This window comes from Neomonachus schauinslandi, chromosome 11, assembly GCF_002201575.2.
Source record: "Neomonachus schauinslandi chromosome 11, ASM220157v2, whole genome shotgun sequence".
Taxonomy (NCBI): Eukaryota; Metazoa; Chordata; class Mammalia; order Carnivora; family Phocidae; genus Neomonachus; species Neomonachus schauinslandi.
In genome coordinates this window covers 40,742,942-40,764,282 of record NC_058413.1, presented here as the reverse complement: position 1 = coordinate 40,764,282, position 21,341 = coordinate 40,742,942, and the positions used below count along the sequence as shown (strand labels likewise).

At 33.6% G+C, this 21,341-nt stretch overlaps 1 protein-coding gene across 2 annotated transcripts in view; it reads right to left on the bottom strand.

The window, feature by feature from the left end:
- SOX6 (SRY-box transcription factor 6) overlaps positions 1-21,341 on the bottom strand; it is a 594,109-nt gene that overhangs the window by 482,300 nt on the left and 90,468 nt on the right. For both annotated transcript variants that reach the window (XM_021685803.1, XM_021685805.1), the window contains exon 2: positions 1,479-1,550. The gene's annotated coding sequence lies outside the window, so the exon portion shown is untranslated. The remainder of the gene's footprint in view (positions 1-1,478; positions 1,551-21,341) is intronic.

Genomic DNA, 21,341 nt, shown 5'->3' with positions numbered 1-21,341 from the left:
ATAAAAATGTAGTCATCCTAAAAACTTAACTAAAGTAAATGACTGAATGATATGAAAGAAGAGAGAAAGGAGGTAAAAGAAAGGATATAGCAACTAAGATAAGATTTGAACAACTCAAAATTGTTTCCTTTTACTCAGATTTCTAATAGGATAAGCTCAACTCCTTGGAATTATCCTTTTTCATGAGAGCCCTTCAAAGATACTTTACATTTCTTTCTCCATCTTCTTCAGCTCCTAATCCTCACTATGATACCTTGCACAAATTAAAAGCTTACATTTAATCCAAAGGAGCTATGCAGTTTAATATTTTGTGTTTTACATAAGAATTAAGTCTTCAAATAATAAAATGTGAATTGATAGTTCCATAAAAATAATGTACTCATTCATAAAGCATTAAATATATACAAAATGTATTAAACTATATTAAACATTCACATCTATTTTTTAAGTTGATTCAAAATGCTTGTCCCAATCAATGCTACTACTAAAAGAAAGATAAAGCTGGTTTTAAATAAATATTCACTGTGCTCTGCTTAAATACTGAATAACTTAAACTCGAATTTATAATGTTGGGTTTTTTTAAATACTTTTCCTGGAAGTATATCCTCTAAAACTCCCTTGTAGGAGTACACTAACAGAGGACAATTTTCCTCTGTCTTTGTTGCTATGAAATGTATATGAGCTCCTTAGATTCCAACAATATATACATATAAATATATTTTAAACTCAAGTTACTTAAATATGGTCTTATACGTACACAGACATTTTTAATACCTGCCTCATACTCTAAACTACTTCTATATTAATAAATATATATCAATTTAAAGTACTATAATTGATCATTCAAGTTCATTCCATTTTTTTCTTGAAATTTGCCTTTTCTGAGAAAAAAAGTATCTTTGTTCTCCCAAATATCATTTAAAATTTAATAGTGTTTTGGGGATGGTGAAGAAAGCAGGAATACCCCCATTTGGATACACATTATACATTCACTAAATAAGCCTTTGGCTCCGTAGTACATAATCTCCTCATGTGCTGACAGCTCTTTGAATTCTGTATCATCTCACGTCTTTTCTATGTGCACAGGCACATAGTACTTTTCAAGTCCAGACAACCAGAAGACTGTAAGAAGTTACCAGGGTAAATTATTCATGTGTATATAGACTAGCCCCTTTAAGGTAATTCATTCCTATAATTGAGCCCCATCTTCAAAAAGTAAGATATTTATTCTTCCAGCTTATTGTAACGGGCCCCACCATTGTGTTATTTCACTGGAAATCACAATAAACCGGGGCTTTTTTCACCAGCTGGTACTATTTCTATAGTCCTCTTAAGAAAGCACTTACAAAAACCTAATAACACTTAAAGTAACAGAAAAAATAATAAAAATTCACACACAAAAGGAATTAAGAACTTGTTTATAAACTGTAACTATTTCATTATGCAATGAGAAAAGTAATAAATAAACCAATACTTACAAATACGGACAAAAAATCAGCCCCAGCACCCAGAAATCACTGGTAAATTGCCTTTGAATTCATGAAAGTGACCTGAAAGTTAGACAGAAAATGAAATTTAAAAATATAAGTAAATCGCATTTATATGTTTTATTAAAGGAGTATATACATTATGTCTACAAATTATACTAGTTTTAACTCAGGCAGTTGTCCCCATCTATTCTAACAGCTTTTTCCAAGGTAATAATAATCAAAAGAGACAATTATTCCACTCTTCTACCTCTAGGAATACATCTCTGTCCATTATGGTTTTTTTTAAAAAAAAAAAGTCAGTAGTAAAGTAGGTGTTTAAAGTATCAATAAGTAAAAACAAAAGGAAGAAAACAATTTTTAAGGGAATAGAGGCTTACAAGTTACATTTAAAAAACATGTTCAATTTATGTCTGCAAGTTAAAATGAATGCACTTCACAGAAGATATCTTGGATATATCCAACAGGAATATCTTACAGGTAGAATAAAAATGAAAAGATGCACTTTTTGTTCTATTGAAGGTATGGAACACATTTAGACACTCAGGCTATATGCAATGCATTCTGTATAAGGCACAATTCAATCCAAAATTCTTTTGCTTGCACACACTTTAGTTCTGGCTGAACAGGTAACAGATGCAACTCAAACACACAGAGCTAGCCTTGTAAAAAGTTTTAACTAGCACAATGAGTCACTTTATGCCTCTAAATATCTATGGTTTCCTCTCTCCAGAACCCCCATGCATTAGAAGGTAGTTTGGTAGTTTATTTTTATTGTTTGGTCTAAATACAGCACATTTTTAGTTCCATGAAAACAAAGAAACTTTGTTGCAAAGGCCATATTCTTTCCAAAATGTGAGAATGGCTATGAGTAGTGTTCAACTTAAAATAATAATGGAGCTTGAGTTCCTAATTTAGGTCAGAAACTTTCCTAGACTTAGAGATTAGTTTTATTCAATCCACATTTTTAAAATATAGCTAGTAAACATCTAGGTTAGTTAACTAACCTGGCTAGTTAGCTAACTAGATTAAAATAAAATTCATTCTGGAAAAAATGAATCTTGATCAACATCATTTGTAGGAAACACTATTTCCAACGTTATATTTACATAGCGCAAATGAATTAGGCATCTGAAATTGAGATACGAAATAAATATCTAACTCAGCCCTTCCCAGCTCCTATAATATGCTTTTGCCTAAGTGGCCCAGATAATTTTCCAGTCAGGAATTTTTTAAAAAACATTTTATTTATTTATCTGACAGAGAGACACAGTGAGAGAGGGAACACAAGCAGGGGAAGTGGGAGAGGGAGAAGCAGGCTTCCCACTGAGCAGGGAGCCTGATGCGGAGCTCGATCCCAGGATCCTGGGATCATGACCTGAGCTGAAGGCAGATGCTTAATGACTGAGCCACCCAGGTACCCCTCCAGTCAGGATTTATAGACAATAAAGTCCTGGGCATTTGGACAGTTTTATGTATTGATGTTTAATACACCTATTAGGTTTCTTCACTAGACCTCCTTCTCTCTTTTTTTTTTTTTTTGAAGATTTTATTTATTTATTTGACAGAGAGAGACACAGCGAGAGAGGAAACACAAGCAGGGGGAGTGGGAGAGGGAGAAGCAGGCTTTCCGCGGAGCAGGGAGCCCGATGCGGGGCTTGATCCCAGGACTCTGGGATCATGACCTGAGCTGAAGGCAAAGGCTTAATGACTGAGCCACCCAGGCGCCCCAAGACCTCCTTCTCTTTGTAAAGAATGGTGTCTCGGGCCTACTTCACTCCAGTTTCACCAGTTTCCAACAATTCTATGATGCCTACTTCCATGGATGCAAGAAGTACAGAAGAGTCTAGCCAGGGAAGGTGGCTCTGAATTTATTTTTGGTATAACACCCTTTCTTCCTCACAGCTTTCTGATGTTTTCAGATCCAAGAGAACAATTTTATCTGGGACACTACATAACACTATGTGGACACACTCTGTGTACTATTGAAATCCAGCAAAGAATACTTGTTCTGATATAAGCTATTCCTACATTTTATCCTGTCCTGAGTTGTAAATTATAATTTGAAGTTATCCACAAATTAAATCTATAGCAAAATGCTATATATCCAAAAGCATAAACTCTGGGAGAATCCAATACTTACATATTATAAAAATAATCACACCTTGTCTTTCTGGCAACTATTCCTTTAAAGGCATGAATTGGAATTATGCAAAATACACAATATATCCCATTCCTTCATTTGCATTTAAATGATGGGGGATATAATAAAATGCATCCAAAAATATTGTGGCTGACATATATCTCATTTTTTCAATATTGGACTCTTTAGGAGTTAAGATCTCTAACTCTGGAAATATTTGAAATTTGGAACAAATCAGATTCTAGACATTCAGGACAAATAATATTCTAATATACAACAATATGAAGTCAATAATTCTCATTTGTCATATCAATGCAGTCTTACTACATATGTTAAAAGCGACTCTGAATCTCATTATCAACTGTTTTACACTATTGGCGAATTTCAGAACAAACAATTTAAAAAGCATAAGCTTTTTACCATTATATATATATATATATATATATATACACAATGGAATATTATGCAGCCATCAAAAATGAAATCTTGCCATTTGCAACAACATGGATGGAACTAGAGCGTATTATGCTAAGCAAAATAAGTCAATCAGAGAAAGACAATTATCATATGATCTCACTGATACATGGAATTTGAGAAACAAGGCAGAGGATCATAGGGGAAAAGAGGAAAAAATGAAACAAGACAAAACCAGAGAGGAAGACAAACCATAAGAGACTCAATCTCAGGAAACAAACTGAGGGTTGCTGGAGTGGAGCAGGGTGGGAGAGATGGGGTGGCTGGATGATGGACATTGGGGAGAGTATGTTGGTGAGCACTGCAAATTGTGTAAGACTGATGAATCACAGACCTGTGCCCCTGAAACAAATAATACATTATATGTTAATAAAAATTAATTAATTAAAAAAATAAAAATAAATAAAAAACATAAGCTTCTAAAATCACACAGTTCATTGTTATAAAAAAGAAGACTTTAAGGTATTTCCTCCTGCAGACAATTTAGGAATAAACAAGTAACATTTTATGATGGGAGAAGAGTTAAGAATTAACGCACAAAAATTAACACAATTTGAAGTAAGTTACTTCTTTAAGACCTAGAAAGTTTAGGTCATTTCCAAAATAAAAGTGACCACTTTGGTCTTGAGGGCAGCACAAACCTAAAAAGATAGAGAAGAATATGCCAGAGCAAATTACCATCTGTTCTGGAAAATCACAATCTGTTTAGGAGAATGAATCCTCAGAACACCCAATCACCATGGATTGTCCCATTACTCTGTGTGTTCATTCATTCATTCAGCAAATGATGACCATGGGTGAGAGACTGTACCAGACAATATGAACATGAACATTTTTTTAAATAAGTAAAATCATTATGTTGTAAACCTAAAACTAACACAATATTATATGTAAATTATATCTCAATTGATTGATAGGTAAACTTTTTTTTTAAAGGTCATGGTCTTTCCCCTCAAGGATTCTTAAAACTATCAATAATTCAACCTGGGCCACAGACTATTACATCTGACCTTGGCGGTGACATGGTTCATATTCTCTGTCAAATCTTTTGTACATCCTTAATTTATTAAATAAAAAGTGCATTGTTACAAGCACTTCAATATATATATTAAAAAAAGAATACAAAGAGGAAATGTACAAATGAAGAAATACAAATGGGGCGCCTGGGTGGCTCAGATGGTTGAGCGTCTGCCTTCGGCTCAGGTCATGATCCCAGGGTCCTGGGATCGAGTCCCGCATCGGGCTCCCTGCTGGGCGGGGAGCCTGCTTCTCTCTCTGCCTCTGCCTCTCTCTCTCTCTCTCTCTCTCTCTGACTCTCATGAATAAATAAAAAATAAAAAACATTAAAAAAAAAGAAATACAAATGTCCAATAACACAAAAATGTGTATAATCTACCTAATAATCAAAGAAATATAAATAAAATATTTTCACCTAAAATACTGGCAAAATATTTTATAAACTGGACAAAAACTAGTATTAGTGAGGGTGTGGGGAAAAAAACACTTTCATATACCATTGCTGAGATTATAAACTGGGTACAACTTTTCTGAATGGTAATTTGAGAGTTAATGTTAAAATTTTTAATGTCAATATCCTTTGAATTTGCAATGCTACTTCCAAAAATTATCCTAAGAAACTAATCACAAAAACGTATATATAAATAAATAATATGTATGTTCATTACAGCATTTTTATAACAGCCAAAAATTGGAAATAACCTAGTAACCAGATAAGCAAATTATGATACATACATATAACACTACTCTATAATCATTAAAAATTCTGATATAAATGTATATTTATTGATATAAAAAGATGGCCAAAATGTATTGTTGAATTTAAAAACTACATGTGTAATAACCAATCAATTTATAGAAAATCAAATATGTGTACATACACACACGTGTGCACATGCAAGTTTCACAAAGTAATGTTCAATTTAGCAAAAATGTTAACATTGAGTGAGATATAGGCTTATTTTTATTTTCTTATTCTTATAAGTTGGTGTTATTTAGATTTTTTATACTTAACATGTCTAATTTGTCCACAAACAATGAAGTTATTTCTAAAATTCAGTATATTATCTATTCAAAAGTAGTCCCCTAAATCCAGACTAACTTGCTATTATTCTGGCAGCCAAAGCCAAATACTAATACTAGTTACAAAAAGAAAAACCTCTGAATTACAAGGCAACTTCAAACAAGTCTTTTGACATCAAGTCAAGAAACCATAAACATTTTCACAAAAGCATGTCTCACTCTACCAAAAAAAGATAATAGATCAAAAGTAAATAGCAAATAAAAACACTGCCACCTCCCTGTATAATTACACTCTAAGAGCTTTCAAACTAGATTTTTTAAATCTTGCTTAAAGCTGTCTCTAAGCCACACCCATTTCTTTTTTTATTCCCATCCTTTTTTAATTATTATTATTATTATTTGATTTAGCAAGAAGTTTCAAGCATCAAATGGGTGGTTGGATTAAATGACCTTCCAACCCTGAGAGACAATGATTCTGAGGTACTTTTTTTAAGTACGGAAGTGCTTCCAAAAACACCTGTAACAAAATTTTGTTCATCTTTACATTAAATTATAGCTACTGCATATTTAAAACTCAGGTCAAAGATTAATTTTTTTTAACATACGGAATCATTGATTTAATAATGTCATACATAATGAGGCACTGAGTCAAAACAACTCCCTTTAAAGCATTTATTTTCTTAACTAACTTGAAAAGATATCAGTGCCTGATCTTTCATACATCAAAATAAAAATTAGTGAGGGGGCTCCTGGGTGGCTCAGTCAGTTAAGCATCTGCCTTCAGATCAGGTCATAGTCTCAGAGTCCTGGGATACAGCCCCAAGTTGGGCTCCCTGCTTAGCAGGGAGTCTGCTTCTCCTTCTTCTGCCTTTTCCCACTCCAATGCGCACACTCTCTTTCTTTCTCTCTCTCTCTTAAATAAATAAATAAATAAAATTTTAAATAAATAAATAAATATTTGGGAGGCATTAAAAAATATCCTATATGCCAATTCAAATAAGTTTTCCTGGAGATTTTATTTTTCATTATAACTGCTATTCTCCCCTAAACTGCATCATTTTTTTTTAAATGTAAAAACTTCTTTACTATTATTATCACTTTTGCTGTTTATAGATAGCATTTGTAGGCTAAAGCCATATTTCTTGAACTCCATAATTCTTATCTTTCCTTTTCTTCTTAATTATACTAAATTATATAGAATTTGAATTAACTATAAAAGTGAAATGTAAAATTCAACTTTTGAAGGAACTGATACCAAGCTAATGCCCAATTTTTTTCAATGCAAATGCTAATAAAGAACATCACAATAGTGAATGTAAAATGAGGGTTTAGTTACTGACATTTATATCTTCTAATGCAAAAGTAAGAGTATTTCTGAGGTGTCAAGGAGGACAACTTAAAATGCTACCTAGTTCAACACTCTGCTTTCCTGGAACAAGGACTTATTACCTCAAAGAAACAGGAATTTCCCCTTTTCTTAAAGATTTCCAAAGATAGTTATTATTGAACACTACTTCTAGTAGCCTATTCATGTATTCTTTGCTGTTCAATCTACATCTTCAATATGATTTCAGTATTGAGAGCTACAATTTAGACGGGACATTGACAAGCATTCAGAAGAGAATGGCTAAGAAATCTTACAGGAACCATGTTACATTAGAATGGTTGCATGTTCTAAAGATGGTTAGTTGGAATGAACTTTAGAGACCATCTACCCCAGTGGTTCTCAAACTCTTTGGTCTAAGACTCCTTTACATTTCTAAAAATTATTGAAAATCCCAAAGGGTTACAGTCACATTTATCAATATTTATTGTATTAGAAACTAAATCTGAGGGAAAAAATCAGTTATTCATTTAAAATAAAATAAATTATTAAATAATAATCATTTGATGATAAGCCTATTTCATAGTAACATAAACAACATACTTTTAAAATACAAGCATATTTGCCAAAATAAAAAAAAAATTAGAAGGCTGGAATTGTTTTGTATTTTTGCAAATCTCTTAAATGCCTGGTTTAATAAAGACAACTGGATTCTCATAAGCACTACTGCATTCAGTCCACTGTGATGGTTTGGTGAAAGTATGTGGAAAATATCTATCTTCACATAGATACAAAGTTGGAAAGAGGAAGAGTGTTTCAATCACCTTTCCAGATAATTGTACCTATTCTTTTTTTACATCAAAACTTGACAAGTAATAGTTTCTCAAAGGTTAATTGCAATATGAAATCTGAAAACTGAATATCAATGAACTTTTTGTATTCTGTTACTTCTACAACCCACTGATCTTTATTAAATGCATCTTTTACCCCTGCACAATTTTGTAGCCTCATGCATTGCTTCATTTGGAAATATCAGTTCACTGAGTTGTGCAGATTTTCAAAGCATTGACATATATCATTATTCAATTTTTTAAAAATCACATTTGTTAATATCATCAACAATCTTATCAGAAAAGTTTTTAACTATTGGGAAGTCATCAAGCTCATGATGGTAGATACAAGTTTTCCAAACTATTAATTTTCTCTTGAAAGCTCAAATTTTATTATTGACAGCAATGTCAGTTGCTTTTCTTAAAATGGCCAGCTGGTTCACTTTGTTTATTTTTGAGACTATGTCTGCCAAGCAGCTATCTGAATAACCACTGTGTGTCTTTTGGCCATTCTTTCAAGTAAAAATGAGGTTCTAAGAAAAAAAGTAGATAGTTCAGCTTATAACTCAGTCATACATGTGACTTTCCTCAAGAAATGTATACTTCCCATTTCGTCACAAAGTGTTAGACACTATACTCAAGGGGCAAGAATTAATAAAATGGCTAATTTTTCCTGCTTGACCTACAACATTCTTCTTTTTTATTATTATGTTCAGTTAGCCACTGTATAGCACATCATTAGTTTTTGATGTAATGTTCAATGATGCATTAATTACATATAACACCCAGTGCACAACACATGCCCTCCTTAATACCCATTACCCTGTTACCCCCTCTTCTTCTCCCCTCACCCCTGAAACCCTCAGCTTGTTTCCCAGGGTCCTTAGTCTCTCATGGTTCGTCTCCCTCTCTGATTTCTCCCCCTTCAGATTTCCCTCCCTTCCCCTATGGTCCTCCGTGCTATTGCTTATGTTCCACATATGAGTGAAACCATATGATAATTGTCTTTCTCTGCTTGGCTTATTTCACTTAGCATAATCCCCTCTAGTTCCACCTATGTCGATGCAAATGGTGGGTATTCATCCTTTCTGATGGCTGAATAATATTCCATTGTATCTAGTTTAATATTTTCAAGCCAACAAAGAGGTAGTATCTAGCACAGTGAGTGTAATATGGTAAATGCTGATTACAGGTTAGTTTATCTTTCTTCTTCCCAAAAGCAAGAACAATACTAGTGGGTGAGAATTAAAATGTGGTGGATTTTAGCTCAGTCCAGACAAATCTTTAGAAGCTACGGTATTGGGAAAACTGGACAGCAACATACAGAAGAATCTAACTGGACCACTTTCTTATACCATACACAAAAATAAATTCAAAATGGATGAAAGACCTAAACGTGAGACAGGAAACCATCAAAATCCTAGAGGAGAACACAGGCAGCAACCTCTTTGGCATCGGCTATAGTTTCTTACTAGGGAGGCAAGGGAAACAAAAGGAAAAATGAACTACTGGGATTTCATCAGTATAAAAAGCTTCTGCACGGTGAAGGAAACAATCAAAATTAAAAGGCAACCTTCAGAATGAGAGAAGATATTTGCAAATGGCATATGTGATAAAGGGTTAGTATCCAAAATCTATAAAGAACTTATCAAACTCAACACCCAAAAAACAAATAATCCAGTTAAGAAATGGGCAGAAGATATGAATAGACTTCTTTCCAAAGAAAACATCCAGATGGCTAACAGACACATGAAAAGATGCTCAGCATCACTCATCGACAGCGAAATACAAATCAAAACTACAATGAGATACTATCTCACACCTGTTAGAATGGCTAAAATTAACAACACAGGAAACAACAGATGTTGGTGAGGATGCAGAGAAAGGGGAATCCTCTTATACCGTTGGTGGGAATGCAAACTGGTACAGCAACTCTGGAAAACTATGGAGGTGCCTCAAAAAGTTCTAAATAGAACTACCCTATGACCCAGCAATTATATTACTAGTTATTTACCCAAAGGATACAAAAATACTGATTCAAAGGGACACATGCACCCCAATGTTTATAACAGCATTATCAACAATTGCCAAATTATGGAAAGAGCCCAAATGTCTATCAACTGATGAATGGATAAAGAAGTTGTATATATATATATATATATATATATATATATATATATATATATATACACATACACAATAGAATATTACTTAGGCATCAAAAAGAATGAAATCTTGCCATTTGCAATGACGTGGATGGAGCTAGGGTATATTATGCTAAGTGAAATAAGTCAGTTATAGACAAATAGCATATGATTTCACTCAAATGTGGAATTTAAGAAATGAAACAGATGAACACAGGGGGGAAAAAAGAGAGCAGCAAACCATAATACAGACTCTCAACTAGAGAACAAAGTGAGGATTTCTGGAGGGAGGTGGGCAGGGGATGGGTTAAAGAGATGATGGGTATAAGGAGGGCATGTGTTGTGATGAGTGCTGGGTGTTACATGATGAATCACTAAATTCTACTCCTGAAACAAATATCACACTATATGTTAACTAGAATTTAAATTTAAAAATTAAACCAAAAAAATGAAAAGGAAAAGAAAAGCAATGGAATAAGTTGCCTCACAAAATAGAAATCTGTTGCTGGAGCTGTCAAAGTGAAAGCTGGGTGACCCTTTGCTGGCAATATAGGAGAAAGAATTCCTACAATGAGACTTAGTTGATTATAATCGCCTAGAAAGCTTTTAGAGAGTTTGAATTTCTGGGCCCTGATGCAGACTTACTAAATGAGAATCTCCTTGAGTGGGCCTGGAGTCTCCACTTTTTAAAAGCTCTACAGGTGATTGTTAAAGCCAGCCTCGCTGTAGATGGTATTCAAGAACTACTACACCAGTTCTCCTCTAAAAGTCCCTACCACTCTAAGATTTTACAATTTTACATTTTATCCACATCCACTGGGAAGTATATGCTTACACTTTAATGTAACATTTCCTAAACCTACTTTAACACATTGTAAATGGTCAGATTAAGGTATTTCTGGGTCAGAAGAAGAGAAATTAATGTTGCATTTTCTAGGCCCACCAGTTCACCTCTACCAACATGTGCAGCAGAATAGATAATCAAAGGTAAAATTGCCTAAGTTTGACATGTTTTCACAACTGCCAACACTTTACTGCTCTCCTGAAATAACAATTCAAGAAGATCTATCTGTGAACAAGGATAATCAGTATAAAAATTGTGTCTACATGAAAAATGAATGAGATTATTTAGAAGAAGTGTGCATGTCTTATACTTTACAAAAGCAGCTTACTGCTATGAACCAAGACAAAAATATAGACCACAAACTTCCAAAACCTATTTATAGAATCACCGTGTAACTTAATCCCCAAAACTCTTGTATTTTGAAGTCTTGACTATAAAAAAAATTCATAAACACAACATAAGGCAGCAAGGTCATTTGACCAGAATCAAACAAAAAATAAGCAGTGGGCCAAAAAGACATTCAGAATATATTTTAGAACTTTTCACTTAGTAAACTTGTTCTCTTTCATGACTTCTTTCACATCCCATGTTTTTCTTAGCAAAATATCCTTCTTGGAAATAACATATATTATTGCGTTCTTTAATATATCTTTTTTTTTTCTTGTGGCCTGTCTAGTTTCAGACATACATGGTATCAGTTTAATAACAGAAGACAGAGAAAGACTTGTGTGAGTAGGATGGAGAAAAAAATGATTATCAAACCATAATCCTCAGACTCCCTATATCAAAACCACCTGGGATGCTTATTAAAATTAATTTTTTAAAAAAGACTGTTGGGTCCCACCCAAACCTATTGATTCTGCAATTCTGAGAGTATGGCCTAGGAATCTATTTTAAAGCATAGCCCCCCGGTAATTCCTATGCACACTAAAATTCAGTTACTGCTGGACTAATGGGCAACTGTGTTAAATGTGGGTAAGCTCACAAAAACTTTTGTGTATAAACAAAAATCTTGTAACTCTATTAAACGTTTTATCTTATGGAAAAGATTCTCAATTTTTCTGGAATTCCTGTTTTTAAAAAACAAAATATTTTTGGGGTGCCTGGGTGGTTCAGTTGGTTAGGTGACTGCCTTCAGCTCAGGTCATGATCCCAGAGTCCTGGATCAAGCCCCGCATCAGCTCCCTGCTCAGCAGGGGTGTCTGCTTCTCCCCCCTCCCCCTGGTCATTATCTCTCACTCACTCTCTCTCTATCAAATGAATAAATAAAATCTCTTTTTAAAATAAAATAAAATAAAATATTTTCTCAAATGTAAGGAGAATTAGAAGCTAGACAAGGGAATTTAACTTAAAAATTAAGTCTTAGTTATTGCAGGATGTTGTACTTTTTTTTTTTTAATTTGAGAATGATACAAGCAATTCTCCAGCAATTCAATTAACATTTCTGAGAGCCCACAGGATGCATAACATGAATTGGAACCTCTAGGGATAAAGAACAATAAAGCACAATTCCAGATCTCTAGCAACTGACAATTTGGATTCATTGTAAGATAAATATTATAGTTAGAATAGTCTCAACATTTGCAGCGCATTATCATACCCAGAAAAAGGAAAAGGATTCCATCCCTGCTGAGTTTTCTCTCCAGAGTTCTGCTCACAAAATAAAGGTCAGAACATTTTAAAAGCAATCATTTAACAAAAGCTTGCAAAAAGTACTAATTTTTAAGCCCACACATTTTTTTAAATCAGCGTACTATTTTCTGTGGAGTAAACTAATAGACGAAGGAGGGAGGACTGTTCTTTGCATTTCTAGATAGTTAAATCAAGATAAATTTAAAGACATCTAAAGAGGGTCCAGTTTGATACTCATATTAAAAAAACTCTTCTTGTTACCATTCTCAGTACCACTCCCTCTTAACCACAAATAATGACTTCAGTAATGGAGCTCTATAATTTAATGTATCAGGCAAATAACACCAAGTTACTTAGATGAGTTGACACCGCCGGTTGTGCAAATATGTACTTAGGATAAGATTATAAAAATAACAGCTGCATTCTGGATTCAGACCAGAACAATTCATGTGAATTCAGAGTCAATATGGTCTTAACTTGCTACATAGCATGTATACAGCACTTTATAGTTTTTAAGCATTGCTCAGTTCATGATAGAAATTGAAGGGGGAGAGATGCTAAAAGAAGAGAAAAATAAAGATCTGGTGACTATGGCTAATTATCTAAGAGTCCTGATTCCTAGAATAAATCAGTTATTCATCATTTACTGTTTGCTCTGCACCACACACTATGTTAAGTACTAAAAAAACAAAAATAAATAGAGTTGGTAACTTAGAGAAGTTCGAAATCTAGTAAAGGAGACAAATAATTAATTTTGTGTGAGATTTGTTAGGTGAAGAAAATGGATTATAAAGCTATATAATCTTTTCTGAAATAAAGAATACACATAGGAGGGGCACCTGGCTGGCTCAGTTGGTAGAACATGTGACTCTTGATCTCAGGGTTGTGAGTTTAAGTCCCACACTGGGTATAGCGATTACTTAAAAATAAAATCTTTTAAAAATCCTTTAAAAAAAATCCTTTTCCTATCCTTTATGCATAGGAAATGGAGATATCATTATCTAGCTCCCACAGGTTTAGTAAGGTTTAGAGACATGAACATGCTAGATGGAAATGTCTTCTATAAATGTATTCCTATTTTTGCTTTTTCCTTGAAATATGCCCAAGTCACAACTTACACCAATGGCCTGGTAGCTAATATAACCACCCATGTTTTAAAGAAGAATGTCTCAAGGATACATGACCTGAGAGCCGTGTCCTTGGCAATGCTACCCCATCATCAAACTCAGTAACTACACACTGCATACCCATGGGGAGCTCAGTCACACATTATAGATTAGTCCTTCTCAGACCTTATTAAGTCTTCTGCTCACTCTCCTCAAAAACACAGAAGCAAATGAAGAGAATCATGTAGAAAGACCCTTATCCTTTTGCTGCATATTCTTCATAACAACTTAAAGATCTCACTGTAAAATCCAGACAAGATCCCACCTGGCATCTATCAGAAATTACCTCTTTTGCTAAATGAAAAATATTACAGATACCAGAATGAGATGCACCCTAGTTTACAGACAAGGAAATGGATATATAACTCACTTAGGACCATATGACAAATTGATAACAGAACTTTCATTTTCAGAGTTTCCAATCACTGGACTTATGTTCATTCTATGAGGAACATAAATGTCTCCTTTTACTTCCTCTGTAGAATGGGATAGTTGGCATTCATGTCTCTCCTAATATGCCAGTTTTGATATTTTGCTCTCCCACTTAACTCATTTGATAAAAGGCACCTTGCAAAATGGAAATGGGGTAAATAACTGGATTTTTAAATACATTTCTCCAATGCCAGCACTTTCCCATCTCCCCGAGTTCCAGTTAATTACCAATTTCTATATCTTCTTGTCCTGGAATTTTCCTAATTTCCCTTTCTTTTTCTGAGATCCATAATGAGACCGCTAGTACTCTGTGTGTGCATATGTGTGTGTGTGTGTGTGTGTGTGTACATAGGGAAAATACCCTGCTACACACTACATAATTCTCATTTTCCTACATTAATGTTCTCATGCTAGCACTGGGACAAAAACCACTGCCTTTTTTAATGTGCAGAGATGAAATAAATTCACAGAGCTCTCCAAGACTCAAATCCCAGCCCTAAATTTTATCCCCATCAACCTTGTTTCTGCAGAATTCTCAATAAAAAAAGAAGACCAGGCATTATGAAGTAAATTCTATAGGCCAACCATTGTTCAACGATATTTATTTTCTCATTAAACCTTCATAATTACTTTGTGATGGGATTATTATCCTCATTTTATAAGTGAAAAAACTGAAACTCAGTGGGATTAGATATTCACAAAGGTAGTAAGTTGGCAGGGTTGGCACTCAAATTCCCAATCTCTGGTTTCAAAGCTAGTGCACTGTCCTTGTTTCATTTAAACAGCATTCCTTTACATTTCAGAACCTAGGCCTTTGAAAACCTATTGGTCCTGATGCTAAAAGAGCTTCTTTTAAAAGATTCTAAATTCCACCACTTCTGTACTCTGATCCTACTCCTGTGCTTCAACCACCAGAGTTCTCTGGGACAGGCACTATGCCAAGTCCACATATCAGCCTATAATTCAAAGTCTCCTTGCATCTTCTACCTCAGAGCATCTCCCCAGAACAATTTTACTGGACAGAAGGTCTTTCTTCTAAAAAAAAATGAAATTTTTTATCATGTATATCATATACACCATATGAAAACTTACAAACTTAAAGAGAAATATTCTAAGGTCAAGGATGTTATTTTTTGCATCAAATAAATAATTTATGTTTGAGGTGATTTAAAAAATTAAATATAGAAGTTTGATCTCTTTCCAAGAATAAAATAACCTAAATATATTTTAGGTTTAAAAGGCTTAATGTAGGGGCGCCCGGGTGGCTCAGTCATTAAAGCGTCTGCCTTCTGCTCGGGTCATGATCCCAGGGTCCTAGGATCGAGCCCTGCGTCAGGCTCCCTGCTCCGCGGGAAGCCTGCTTCTCCCTCTCCCACTCCCCCTGCTTGTGTTCCCTCTCTAGCTATCTCTCTCTCTGTCAAATAAATAAATAAAATCTTTAAAAATATATAAAAATAAAAGGCTTAATGTAAATATTACACAAGTACAAAAATTAAAACAATGTATTTTTGGCACAGGAATAACAGGCAGATAAATGAACAACAGAAAATCTAGAAGTAAATGACAGTTCATAGAAGAGTATATTATATAAGTGATACTTCAAGTCAGTGGGGAAATAATAAACTATTCAATAAATCATAAACTATTCAATAAATAGAGGTAGACATTTGGGGAAAAATGCATTATATCATTACCACTTTATACTAAAATAAATTCCAGATGAATTTTTTGAATGTAAAAACTAAAAACAATCTTTTTTAAAAATTTAAACTACGTAATATAAAGATTATATTTGTATGATCTTTATTTTTTTAATTGAGGATCATTAGCTTTGGTTTTTTTTATTTTTTTTTAGATTTATTTTTTTAATTGAGGATCATTAGCTTTGTTTTTTTATTTTATTTTTTTTTTTAGATTTTATTTATTTATTTGACAGAGAGAGAAAGAGAGCACAAGAAAGGGAAGCAGGAGAGGGAGAAGCAGGCTCCTCGCTGAGCAGGGAGCCGGTTGCGGAACTCATTCCCAGGATCCTGGGATCATGACCTGAGCCGAAGGCAGATGCTTAACCCAGGTACCCCTATATTTATAAATCTTTAGATAAGAAACATCTTTCTAAGCATAACATTAAAACAAGGAAAAGATTAATAAAATTGACTACATTAAAATTTTTAAACTTCTATATTAACAAAAGACTATTAACAATATAAACCACAAACTGAAACAAGTATACTTTTGGTAACAAAAGGGAGTCTTCAAAGCTCCTAAATCAATAAAAAAAAAAAAGAGAGAAAGAAAAATAGGCCACAAAAATAAGGGGAATATTTACAAATGAGAAAATGGAAAGAGCAAATAAGCTAAAAAATGTATTCAATATCACAATTTTTAAAATGCTACATAATACAATTAATATCTCAATACAAAATAACATTTTAGCAAAAATTTAAAATATTGTTAATATTTAATGTTTATAAGCATGAGGAATATAGCACTCCCATTCACTGATGAGAATGTAATATAGCACAAACTATCTGGAGGGCAATTTGACAATTCTGCATTCGCTATATCACTTGTAGAAAAAAACTTAAAACAATATGAAAAAATGTAAGTAAAAAATGCCCTTTCTAATATATCCAAATATTTAATGTACATGTCTTTTGATACAAAAATTCTATTTCTATTTTATCCTAAGTAAATTATTGGACAAGTGGGTAAAGGGCATATGTACAAAAATGTTCACTGAAGTGTTGTTTATACTAGCAAGTAGCTGGAAACAACCAAAGGTTCATCAATATTAGAATAAGTAGAGTACAACCACAAAATAGAGTATAATGCAGTCATTTAATTGTGGCATATATCCATATTTATCAACAAGGAAGATACCTACAACCTATTGTCACTGGAGGGGGTGTGGAGAGGGAAGGCTTAGGAAGCATATGTATTTTTCCATTAATATAAGAACATATAAATTATTATATAGGTATGTATACATATAAACACAAAGAATATACATGCTGCAAAATGTAATTTATGAGTGTTGAGATCTATATATATGTATACGTATATATGCATAAATACAAAAAGAAAGGATATGCAGCAAAAGGTTATTAAGATTATAAATTAAACTTTCTCTTTTTCTCTACTTACTTCTTTTTTGCCTGGATTTTTTATATACATTGACATTTATTTCTTGCATAATCAGAAAAAAATGCTTTTTATTTAAAAAAATTTAAAGGGGTAGTTCTATTTTTAACTTTTTGAGGAACCTCCATACTGTTTTCCAGATTGGCTGCACCAGTTTGCCTTCCTACCAACAGCATGGGGGGGTTCTCCTTTCTCCATATCCTCGCCAACACCGGTTGTTTCTTGTGTTGTTGACTTTAGCAATTGCACTAGTAGGTATTTGCCAAAAAAATACAAAAAGTAATTCAAAGGGATACATGCACCTCAGTGTTTATAGCAGCATTATCTACAATAGCCAAATTATAGAAACAGCCCAAGTGTCCATTGACTGACAAATGGATAAATATATAGTACATCATTAGTTTTTGATGTAGTTTCAATGATTCATTAGTTGTGTATAACACCCAGTGCTCATCACAACATGTGCCCTCCTTACAGGCTTTTAACTAGAGAGAACAAACTGATGGTCACCAGAGGGGAGGTGAGTAGGGGGGGTGGTAAATAGGTGATGGGAATTAAGGAGTACACTTGTTGTGATAAGCATCAGGTATTGTACCCAAGTGTTGAATCACTATATTGTACATCTGAAACTAAATTTATATTGTATGTTAACTAACTGGAATTTAAACAAAAACTTTTTTTTAATTTAAAAAAATAAATTTAAAAAATTTAAAGATAAAGATTTAAATAAGATTCAGGGTGCCTGGGTGGCTCAGTTGGTTAAGCGACTGCCTTCGGCTCAGGTCATGATCCTGGAGTCCCGGGATCGAGTCCCATGTCGGGCTCCCTGCTCAGCGGGGAGTCTGCCTCTCTCTCTGACCCTCCCCCCTCTCATGCTATCTCATTGTCTCTCTCAAATAAATAAATAAAATCTTTAAAAAAAAAAAAAGATTTAAATAAGATTCAAACACAAGTTTTTTTAAACCAAGTTATAACCTCAAAAAATGATGCTGAAAAAGATAATCCTAACTAATATCAGTAAGAGTAAGAATAACAATGCTAAGTCTAAAGTGGGAAAAATGACCAGACCCACCCGGTTAAACAAATTCAGTGTGTGCATATATATATTATATGTGCACAAATATGTATGTAGATATGTTACACCCATAACATATATAGATATACATGTGATATGCCTGTATTATATATTTATTTACTTATATCATAAATGATTGGGCCTTTATAAAAAGCTTTTAGGAAATTAACATGCCAGGTTTCCATACACTTTGTAGAAGTTATAACGATAGAATAAATTCTTATTTTGTAATATTAATATACTCTTCCTAAAACAGCAGTGTATTAAATTTGACAAATTTAATAAGAGCTTTCAAATTGTCCATCTCTTTGATCCAACTCTACTTTTAAGAGTCTGTCTTAAGGAAATAGTCATAAACACAAAAATAATTTTTGCACAAATATATTTATCCCAACATCACATAAAAGAGCAAAACCAATGAGACAGGTTATAGATACTACTTACGTAAAATAAGGGTAGACAGAAATGTGCTTACATAGGCATAGACAAATTCTGGAAGAATACCCAGAAAGTTCTTCATACTGGGACAAAGATCTTTACTTTTCACTTTACATGTTTACATATTTCAATTTGGATATAAGCATGATTACACTTTTATAATTTAAAATGCAAAAGAAGGGCATCTGAGTGGCTCAGTCAGTTAAGTGTCCGACTCTTAATTTCAGCTCAGGTCATGATCTTAGGTTTGTAAGATCAAGCCCCATGTCCAGCTCTGCACTGGGCATGGAGCCTGCTTAAGATTCTCTCTCCCTCTACTTCTACCTCTCCCCGCAAAAAAATAAAATACAAAAAAAAAAAAGAGATAAAATAGCAGCAACAATAATAATTTGAAGCAACCTATATCTAAAAATAAGGGAAGTTTGGGGCGCCTGGGTGGCTCAGTCATTAAGCGTCTGCCTTTGGCTCAGGTCATGATCCCAGGGTCCTGAGATTGAGCCCCGCTCCGGCTCCCTGCTCAGTGGGAAGCCTGCCTCTTCCTCTCCTCCTACTTGTGTTCCCTCTCTCGCTGTCTCACTCTGTCAAATAAATAAATAAATAAATCTTTAAAAAATAAAATAAAATAAAAATAAGGGAAGTTTAAGTAAAATATAGTCCACTCACTAAGCATAAATATTTTATGGTTATCAAAATTTTTATGTAGAGGGGCGCCTGGGTGGCTCAGTCATTAAGAGTCTGCCTTCAGCTCAGGTCATGATCCCAGAGTCCTGGGATCAAGCCCCACATCGGGCTCCCTGCTCCGTGGGAAGCCTGCTTCTCCCTCTCCTACTCCCCCTGCTTGTGTTCCCTCTCTTGCTGTCTCTCTCTCTCTGTCAAAATAAATAAATAAAATATTTTTTTTAATTTTTTTATGTAGAAGCCATGTCGATAGAATCCTGGATAAAAGCTCATGTGATAATACGAAGCAAAAAAAGGATAAATTATATTCACATACTTTTAAAAAAATAAAAACTGATGCTTAAGAAAAAGATGGGAGGAACTATTAAGCTGTTAACAAAGATTGTAACTAGGTATGAGAATAGAAGTAAGTTCTTTCTTTTCTTTCTACTTTTTGGACTTTTCTAAATTTCCATAATGCTGAACATCTTTCACTGGAAAAAGTAAATGAGGCAGATAAAAGTATGCAATTCTACTATTTTGTACAGAGTTCACACTCACAAATGTCATTATCTTGACCAACATTCAGAGGGTTTTTTTTTTTACCTATAATTAACATGCAAGTAAACCTCCTTAATTAGTAATGTGAGTTCTATATCCTATATTCAAAAATAGGAGAAAGTTTAAGTAAAATATAGTCCAAAACAAGACATAATATTATTATGGTAATTAAAACATTTATTTGGAATCCAAGGTAATGGCATGGGAAAATGCTCATGTGGTGTATGTCTACTCTATTATATAATAGAGTTTTAATGTAGCCAATAGAATTACCTAACTTCCTTTGAATCAGCAATATTCCTCTGAAGGTACAGAGTAAGGTAAATCAGCTTTTTCCTTGGTAAGTCATTTCAGTTTCCTTATCTATAAAATACACGTGATAATAGTATTCTCCCTCACAGTTTTGTTGCTAAGATTAATGAGATTACTTTATATGTAATAAGTACAGTCTCCTGGCACTTAAGCACTCAAAAAGTGGTAGCAACTGTTACTACTATGGGCATGGTTGACCTTAAAATGTTTAATCTATCCTTTCTATTACGATAGACTGTATGCAAAACTAATCAGAATGAAAGAAGGATGTTTTCTAAATTACAAATGGATATCTAAATATCAGAACCAACTTAAAATAGTTGAGTGTGTAAAAAATACAAAATTATATCTGGGAAATTACTTATTTAAACCCCAATTCTGCAAATATACATTTTTATAAGAATGTAATATTTACTATTGCTATGTTCAAGAATTGTAAGCACAAAGAACCTCAAAATAAAGTCAGCTGTGCTTGCATAGCTAACCTCTTAGAATAACAATTACATTGCACAGTATGAGTTTTTAACCTTCTTTAATATTTATTCCATTATTTCACACTCCGTAGAACAACAGGAACCAGAAAGCAGTCTAGTTTACTGAGAAAGAACTGACTAAGAGTCAGACCTAGGTTCAAACCCTGT